Below are 9,876 nucleotides of genomic sequence, written 5' to 3'. Positions count from 1 at the left end.
GCCATCATAGTGAAGGCACTAGAGAATAATGACTTTTGTATGGTTTCCCCAACAAAAAAAGCCATCAGTTTCTTTTTCAACACAACCCTGCCCTCAGCAAAGGATCCATCAATTCCACCATTATAGCCCCTCCCTCACACCCAAACAAAATCCACCCATTCCCCCAACAAAAGTAGTACCCCACTCACACACATTTCAGTTCCCCAGGGAAGACCTCCAAAATACCAATCCCTTTCTCCACCCAGCAAAGCCCCACACATAAATGCTTCTCTTTCCCTCTAACACAGCCTTCATAACAGAGCAACCAACTCTTCCTAGATCTGCCTCCCTCTCCAACTTAAAAGTTAATGTATCAGGTCCTCACTCAACTCAACCCCTCTCCTCATGTGTCTATCACTGAGGTGCAGTGTGCCTTGATTTCAGGAATTCACAGTAACTAAGGTCATACATCCCTGGTAACAACAGTTTGTACTTGTCCCAGATCAACCTTTTTTTTTTTATTTGCTGGGACCCAAACTATTAACTATCTAACAAGTCAGTTAATGTATTTCTAGTCCCAAGATCCTCTCTCAGCCTAGCAAATATTTTTGTACATGAAAGAGGTAGATCTTTATGTACTGCACTGTATATATGAACATGAATTATATGTGAACAGCCCGCATTATCTGTCTTGAGTAGTGAGTAGTTTACATATTTTTTTTTCTTAATGCCATCCTGCTATTGAGAATTTTTCTACTTCCCAATGGATGGATCAGTAAACAACTGAAGAAGAATCTAGAGATAACTACACATCCAGAAGAAAAGGAATATGAAATAAAGAGAGGGAGGATCAGCCACAAGAGGATAATGAACATTAGAAGCAGTTATACATAGCATCTATATAGACCATACAGACATAACTGAGTATATATTAGATACCAGAGTAATAGATTGCAGTATGACTTTCCAGAATCCTCCTTTGCCAGTACATATTAAACTAGCAGATGTGTGTATTTATGTTATTGGCACCAGTTAGGCAGCAGTAAGTATGTAGCTGGTTTTAACAAAGGTCTCCAGTACGAAGTATGTATACCAGGAGGCAATTATGTTTAACCACAAAAGGCAACAAGATCTGTTACCTTGAATATACTCAGTGTATATGGTCTGACAACAAGTTCTGAATTACTATTGGTGCACTAAGTGGGAATATCTTGATATACGTTGCTTGTTTCCTTTCCTGAGATAAGAACTTCCATTCTTTTTAAAGAAAGAGAAGGCTTTTTGTCTCTTGCAGAACATGTAGAATATTCTGAATGTGTCTATGCCTCACTTGAAAGAGCAGAGTGCATTATATCCTACTTTAGACATTCAGTGTTATAGCCCTGTGTCTGGTAGTCCATGTCCTCAGGCAAATGCACAACTTTTTTTATGGACTCTGTCATCTCTAGTTTAATCTTATGGCACTATTGTCTGTCATAGATTGCTTACAAACAGATGGCCTGAGGAATGTACACTCATGCCATATAGGTTTAAGTAACATAAGTTATCTTAAAAAGAAAAGGAGTATGTGTAGCACTTTAGAGACTAACAAATTTGAGCCACCAGTACTCCTTTTCTTTTTGCGAATACATACTAACACGGCTGCTACTCTGAAATAAGTTATCTTACTCTACTATAATATAAACTAGTTTAGGGGCAGTCATAAGTGACCAACAAATCTATCTTTCCCTTATTCACTGGAAGATAGGCATTTTATCTCTTGTGTCCACAAATAAAGATTATTTGCTATCTATATCTAAATCAAATCTGTTACCATGTAGCATGACAGCAAACTGTATGATTTTGCAAGCAATATGTCTGCTAAATACATGTCACAGAGAAAAGAGAAATCTTCGGTTCTTTATGCCCTGTATGGGCCAAATATTCACTGAGTCTCATTGTGACATAGGCATGTTTTGCATATCTCAGTGCTTGCTCATTCACTATGCTCTTTTTCATTCATCACTAAAGTTGCTTCTGATACTGCATATTTGCAATAAGGTTGTTGTTGTTGTTTTCTAAATAAAACCAAATAGTGATCAGAAGTTGAAGTGTGATATGCTCTTAGTTCTTTGGCAGATTTCAGCAATTAGTGGGAAGCCTAGATAATAGAAACTCCTCAGGGGTTCAGATTGTTGTGCGTCAATGCTGTTAGTGATATAGCATGTTGCTGTCAATATGTATGGAGTACACAGCTTAAATTATGGTACAATATTTTACTGATACTAGTTTAGTTTGATGTAAATTAAAAGGCGCTAAGTACAAAAATTAAGGAAATTAGTTAGGGAAGTGGATTGGACTGAAGAACTTATGGATCTAAAGGTAGAGGAGGCCTGGGATTACTTTAAATCAAAACTGCAGAAGCTATCGGAAGCCTGTATCCCAAGAAAGGGGAAAAAATTCATAGGAAGGAGTTGTAGACAAAGCTGGATGAGCAAGCATCTTAGAGAGGTGATTAAGAAGAAGCAGAAAGCATACAGGGAGTGGAAGATGGGAGAGATCAGCAAGGAAACCTACCTAATTGAGGTCAGAACATGTAGGGATCAAGTGAGACAGGCTAAAAGTCGAGTAGAGTTGGACCTTGAAAAGGGAATTAAAACCAATAGTAAAAGGTTCTATAGCCATATAAATAAGAAGAAAACTAAAAAGGAAGAAGTGGGGCCGCTTAACACTGAGGATGGAGTGGAGGTTAAAGATAATCTAGGCATGGCCCAATATCTAAACAAATACTTTGCCTCAGTCTTTAATAAGACTAAAGAGGATCTTGGGGATAATGGTAGCATGACAAATGGGAAGGAGGATATAGAGGTAGATATTACCATATCAGAGGTAGAAGCGAAACTGAAACAGCTTAATGGGACTAAATCGGGGGGCCCAGATAATCTTCATCCAAGAATATTAAAGGAATTGGCACCTGAAATTGCAAGCCCATTAGCAAGAATTTTTAATGAATCTGTAAGCTCAGGAATAGTACCGAATGATTGGAGAATTGCTAATATAGTTCCTATTTTTAAGAAAGGAAAAAAAAGTGATCCGGGTAACTACAGGCCAGTTAGTTTGACATCTGTAGTATGCAAGGTCCTGGAAAAAATTTTGAAGGAGAAATTAGTTAAGGACATTGAAGTCAATGGTAAATGGGACAAAATACAACATGGTTTTACAAAAGGAGGATCGTGCCAAACCAACCTGATCTCCTTTTTTGAAAAAGTAACAGATTTTTTAGATAAAGGAAATGCAGTGGATCTAATTTACCTAGATTTCAGTAAGGCATTTGATACCATGCCACATGGGGAATTATTAGTTAAATTGGAGAAGATGGGGATCAATATGAACATCAAAAGGTGAATAAGGAATTGGTTAAAGGGGAGACTGCAACGGGTCCTACTGAAAGGCGAACTGTCAGGTTGGAGGGAGGTTACCAGTGGAGTTCCTCAGGGATCGGTTTTGGGACCAATCTTATTTAATCTTTTTATTACTGACCTTGGCACAAAAAGTGGGAGTGTGCTAATAAAGTTTGCAGATGATACAAAGCTGGGAGGTATTGCCAATTCGGAGAAGGATCGGGATATTATACAGGAGGATCTGGATTACCTTGTAAACTGGAGTAATAGTAATAGGATGAAATTTAATAGTGAGAAGTGTAAGGTTTTGCATTTAGGGATTAATAACAAGAATTTTAGTTATAAATTGGGGACGCATCAATTAGAAGTAACGGAAGAGGAGAAGGACCTTGGAGCATTGGTTGATCATAGGATGACTATGAGCTGCCAATGTGATATAGCTGTGAAAAAAGCTAATGCGGTTTTGGGATGCATCAGGAGAGGCATTTCCAGTAGGGATAAGGAGGTTTTAGTACCGTTATACAAGGCACTGGGGAGACCTCCCCTAGAATACTGTGTGCAGTTCTGGTCTCCCATGTTTAAAAAGGATGAATTCAAACTGGAGCAGGTACAGAGAAGGGCTACTAGGATGATCCGAGGAATGGAAAACTTGTCTTATGAAAGGAGACTTAAGGAGCTTGGCTTGTTTAGCCTAACTAAAAGAAGGTTGAGGGGAGATATGATTGCTCTCTATAAATATATCAGAGGGATAAATACAGGAGAGGGAGAGGAATTATTTCAGCTCAGCACCAATGTGGTCACAAGAACAAATGGGTATAAACTGGCCACCAGGAAGTTTAGACTTGAAATCAGACGAAGGTTTTTAACCATCAGAGGAGTGAAGTTTTGGAATAGCCTTCCAAGGGAAGCAGTGGGGGCAAAAGATCTATCTGGCTTTAAGATTCTACTCGATAAGTTTATGGAGGAGATGGTCTGATGGGATAATGGGATTTTGGTAAGTAATTGATCTTTAAATATTCAGGGTAAATAGGCCAAATCCCCTGAGATGGGATATTAGATGGATGGGATCTGAGTTACTATAGAAAATTCTTTCCTGGGTATCTGGCTGGTGAATCTTGCCCATATGTTCAGGGTTTAGCTGATTGCCATATTTGGGGTCGGGAAGGAATTTTCCTCCAGGGCAGATTGGAGAGGCCCTGGAGGTTTTTCGCCTTCCTCTGTAGCATGGGGCATGGTTGACTTGAGGGAGGCTTCTCTGCTCCTTGAAGTCTTTGAACCATGATTTAAGGACTTCAATATCTCAGACATGGGTGAGGTTTTTCATAGGAGTGGGTGGGTGAGATTCTGTGGCCTGCGCTGTGCAGGAGGTCGGACTCGATGATCAGAATGGTCCCTTCTGACCTTAGTATCTATGAATCTACTTAAATATCTTTTTGTTTTTGCCATCCTTTTCTGCACCAATGGCCCAATCCAAATACAATTGAAATCAATGTTCTTTTTTTTTTCTGTGAATTGCAAAGGAATTGGATTGGAACCTTGATGATTATCCAATGTTCGTGTTTTTGCACCTGCCATATTCCAAGTGTTAGTGGATTTCTCAAAGAAATGTGTGTGGGCATTGCTGATAACTGGTAGGACAATGGCGACTGCCTTGGAGCCCTTGCTCCTCAAATCTTCCTAGCATCTCATCAAGTGAGCAAGCAGGAAACCTGCCTGTGGTTCATAAAACAGAACACATTTCTTCAAAAGATTTCAGGATCTATAAAACCCTGTTTCATCGGAAAATTTCTGTCTTGATCTAGTATAATCCCATTTGTGAAGCTGTGTAGGGTTACAGATCACTTACAGTATATTCAGTAAAAAGAAAAGGAGTACTTGTGGCACCTTAGAGACTAACAAATTTATTAGAGCATAAGCTTTCATGAGCTACAGCTCACTTCATCGGAAATTTGTTAGTCTCTAAGGTGCCACAAGTACTCCTTTTCTTTTTGCGAATACAGACTAACACGGCTGCTACTCTGAAACCAGTATATTTAGTAACTATGATGATTTGCACTTCTACAGCACCTTACATCTCAGGATCTCAAAGGGCTTTTTTGCCACACATCATGCTTTCTTTTTTTTTTCTTTGCCACTGTCAGGTAGATATTGTTGTTCCCCACATTAAATACAGGCAATACGGTCACAGAAAATTTATTTGCAGTAGAATGTTTTAACTTGGGTTAACTGGCAATCAGTCTAAAGTAAACAAACCCAGAAAAGTTGAATGTCTTGCCCAGTGTCTTAAGTCTGCCTCAGAGGTGTGAATGGAACCCAAGGCTCTTAACTCCCACTCTTCTTTTCTAAGCATTAGATATGCAGTTTCCCTTCATGATCACATCATACTAATTTACCTTCATAGTCTCAAGATTTGTGTACACAGCTTGCAGCTATTTGCACACTGAGAACTACAATGGTGTCAAACAACCAAACCTTGAATTACTCCATAACAAGGGATGTACTAGGAAACTAAATGTAATTATCTTGATTGACAAGCTCAACTTCCCAGAACTATAAGATGGACATTTGCCAAATGTTTATGGCTTTTCCTGTAAGAAGAAGCAAACCTCTTAAATTGTCTTTTAATCTAGGCAACATTGAAGGATGCAATACTCAACTCTCGGGTACCTGAGAGAGATTACAGAGCTGTAAACCCTGCCTTGCACATAAATTCCCTGCTACACATTTCACAAGATAAAATAAACTCCCAGTGAAGTAAAAGGTTTTTTTTTTTCTGATAGTTGGCTTAGATATGATAGGATGTGGAATAGGGCTGATTAAATATAAGGAGGTCTATTGTATCAGTGCTTTGGAGCTGACACAATGGAGCTTCTTATAAATAAATGGCTTCAATAATTTATTGAAGATTACCATTGTAAAATCATCATTGCCTGGGACCGGTGCCTTCAGGCAATGGTCTTAAAATTAATGTTCTCTAGGCATACTATATCTAAACAGATAGCAAAGAAGCTATAAATGTGCACTCAGTATAACTGATATATTTCTGCATAAAAATATCCAACAGTTGCCTGTTTGTATCTTTGCACACATGGTTAAAGGATAAATGCTTTTTCCAGTCTAGACTTGAGTTTGGTTATCTTTCAGAAATAAACCATATCATTAAGATTACTTTTGGTATATTTAAAATGAGGGTTGCATTTTAGATGTTGATTGGATGCTAATAGTAAACTTTAAAAAAAATAACTTCCTATTTAAAAATGGTAAATGCAATAAATAAAAAATATAGGTTAAGGACTTAATGAAATACTAAAATCAATCAATTTAAAATTTTTTTCTTCAAAATTGGCCACTTTTTTGACAATTATAAATGAATGTCAAGATAATGTATTGAGCCAAATTATAAACATGCTTCCTATTACAGAAACTGTTAGGAGACATTACTGTGAATAGCAATCACTGTTATACTAATCCCTTCTTCGGTTCTTCCACATGTGAATCATATTACATACAAATTTTAATAGGTACAAAAATCACAAGTTAAAACTCTAGAGTATGGCCTGAGGAGAGGGAAAAAATCATTGCAATTTTACTCTGGGCCATTTCCAACATTTAGCCTTTCCTGTAATTTTCGCAGAAAAATACTCTTAACATCCAGTTATAGTTATAAAAATTAGCTTGTTTAGATGTGAAAACTGATGCTAGAACAAGATTTTCCATTTTAATATGACAAAACTAAAACTTTCATAAATATCAAGAAGTTTGACTTAAAATAGCTCTTACAAATTTAACAAAATAGACTCTCTTATAAATAGAGAAATGTCAGATTTGAATTGTTTTGACCAATTCTGTAAGAAACAAAATGATAAAATATAGAATTAAACAAAAATATACACATGCTCAATTGTTCTATGAAAAGGGAGGTAAGAACAGATTTCCCTGTACTATCATAACCTATTGTTAAAGTTAAGATTTTGTCATTTTTTGTAAAAATCATGGATGGGTCACAGGCTCCTGTTAGGTCATGGGAAATAAAGAAAAACTATCTGTGACTTTAATTAAAAATAAGCAGGAGGGAGGGGGGAGGAAAGCCAAGTGGAGCCCCGCCCCCATGGCAGGGGACTGACAGCCTGAACCCCTCTGCAGTGGGATGGCAGGGGGGTGTTACAGCCCTGGCTTCAGTCCCAGCCACAGCTACTGGTGGGCTAAGTTGCTCTAAGCAGTACAGCCGGGCAGCAGGATATCAAGGGCTGCAAAGGTGGGGAGAGGCACCTCTCCCCTGGCCCCAGAGCTGCTGTGGCGAGAGAGTGCTGGGGGGAGTCGTCTCTCCCCAGGACATCCTGCACCCCAAACCCTTCATCCCTGGCCCCACCCCAGAGTCCTATCCCCAGCTGGAGCCGTCACCCTCCTACACCCCAACCCACTCGCCTAGCCCTGAGCCCCCTCCTACACACTGATCCCTCATCCCTGGCACCCTCCCAGAGCCTTCATCCCCAGCTGGAGCTGTCATCCCCCATATGCCAACACTCTGTCCCAGCCTTGAGCCCCCTCCCACATTCCGAAACCCTCAACCCCAACCACACGCCACACATCACCTCCATATTCGTGCACATAACAAAATTCATTCCACGCGTGGATGTAAAAAATTACAGGGAACTTTGCAGGTGGGGCCACACAGCTCCGGCCCCGGCTCCTGCCGCTGACATCTGAAGCCAAAGAAGTCATGAAGGGCCAGTAAATATCTGACATCTGTGACTAAGTCATATCCTTACCTATTGTTGATAAATTGTATAGTCAATTACATAACCTTTAATTGGTTATGAAATACACTCAAGATTGCAAGTAACCAATGTGAATCATATTTATTATTATGGTACAAGAAAGACTTCCATGTCATACCAGTCTCTGAGAAGTGCTGTGTAGCAATGTTACATTCACCTTATGCAGAAGGTGTGCTCCCCCAAGTGACACGTTTCAGATGGTATTGTTTATATAATTTTACAAGTTACATATTTCTTTACACATCACTAAAATCCAATCCATCCATTTGTCTCAGTTCCCTAACTTATTGTTCTGTTCCTTCCTTACTTTTGTTTTGGATACTAGTATTCCAGGCACTGGTCCATGAAGATACCTCCCCAGCTTGTACTAAGACAGAAGAAATGTATCTTGATTTTTACAAGTTTCCTATTTCTTATTCCAGGTGCTTAGTTCAGCAAATGCAAAGTGTTATAGGATACTTAAGTGACCAGGATTATGGTATAGGCCATTATATATAATATATATATATATATATATATATCAGCGGATAGGTCATGTGGATAATATATATTGTTAATATGATATATTTTTATGCTATCCAGCATATATTAGTCAACACTATATGTTGCTTATTTGGATGATACCCTTGTGTAATGTCATTTTATTTCTGTATTTGATACTGGTGCAGCCACTACTGGAATACAGTTCTAGAAACATTGGGGAGAAAAAAGAAATTGGTGAAGGTTCAGAGAAAAGTCAAAAGAAAGATTCATAGATACATAGATTCATAGATACTAAGGTCAGAAGGGACCATTCTGATCATCTAGTCTGACCTCCTGCACAACGCAGGCCACAGAATCTCACTCACCCACTACTGCGAAAAACCTTACCTATGTCTGAGCTATTGAAGTCCTCAAATCGTGGTTTAAAGACTTCAAGGAACAGAGAAGCCTCCATCAAGTGACCCGTGCTCCATGCTACAGAGGAAGGCAAAAAACCTCCAGGGCCTCTTCCAATCTGCCCTGGAGGAAAATTCCTTCCCAACCCCAAATATGGCGATCAGCTAAATCCTAAGCATGTGGGCAAGACTGACCAGCCAGATACTACAGAAAATTCTTTCCTACTCAGATCCCACCCATCTAATATCCCGTCACAGGGGATTAGGCCCATTTACCATGAATATTTAAAGATCAACTAATTACCAAAATCACGTTATCCCATCATACCATCTCCTCCATAAACTTATCGAGGTTAATCTTAAAGCCAGATAGATCTTTTGCCCCCACTGCTTCCCTTGGAAGGCTATTCCAAAACTTCACTCCTCTGATGGTTAGAAACATTCATCTAATTTCAATTCTAAACTTGATCTTAAGAACAATGAAATATCAAAGTGCGGGTCTCTGTACACCTGTACCAACTGGTGAGGATATTACTCGATATTACTTTCCCCAGGAAAGGGGGTGTAGGGCTTGGGGGAATAGGATTCCAAGTGGTCCTTTCCCTGATTCTTTGTCTAAATCACTTGGTGGTGGCAGCATACTGTTCAAGGACAAGGTGGAATTTGTGCCTTGGGAAAGTTTTTAACCTAAGCTGGTAAAAATAAGCTTAAGGGATCTTGCACGCCGGTCCCCACATCCGTATCCCAGAGTTCAGAGTGGGGAAGGAACCCTGACAGTTTACTTCACTGCATTCATTTTATGAAAATATTTTATTTAAAAAAAAATGCATAAAGAAACATAAACCTAAAGCACACCTCAAG

Source organism: Dermochelys coriacea, chromosome 2 (genome assembly GCF_009764565.3).
Source record: "Dermochelys coriacea isolate rDerCor1 chromosome 2, rDerCor1.pri.v4, whole genome shotgun sequence".
Classification (NCBI taxonomy): Eukaryota; Metazoa; Chordata; order Testudines; family Dermochelyidae; genus Dermochelys; species Dermochelys coriacea.
This window is presented reverse-complemented; position numbering follows the sequence as displayed.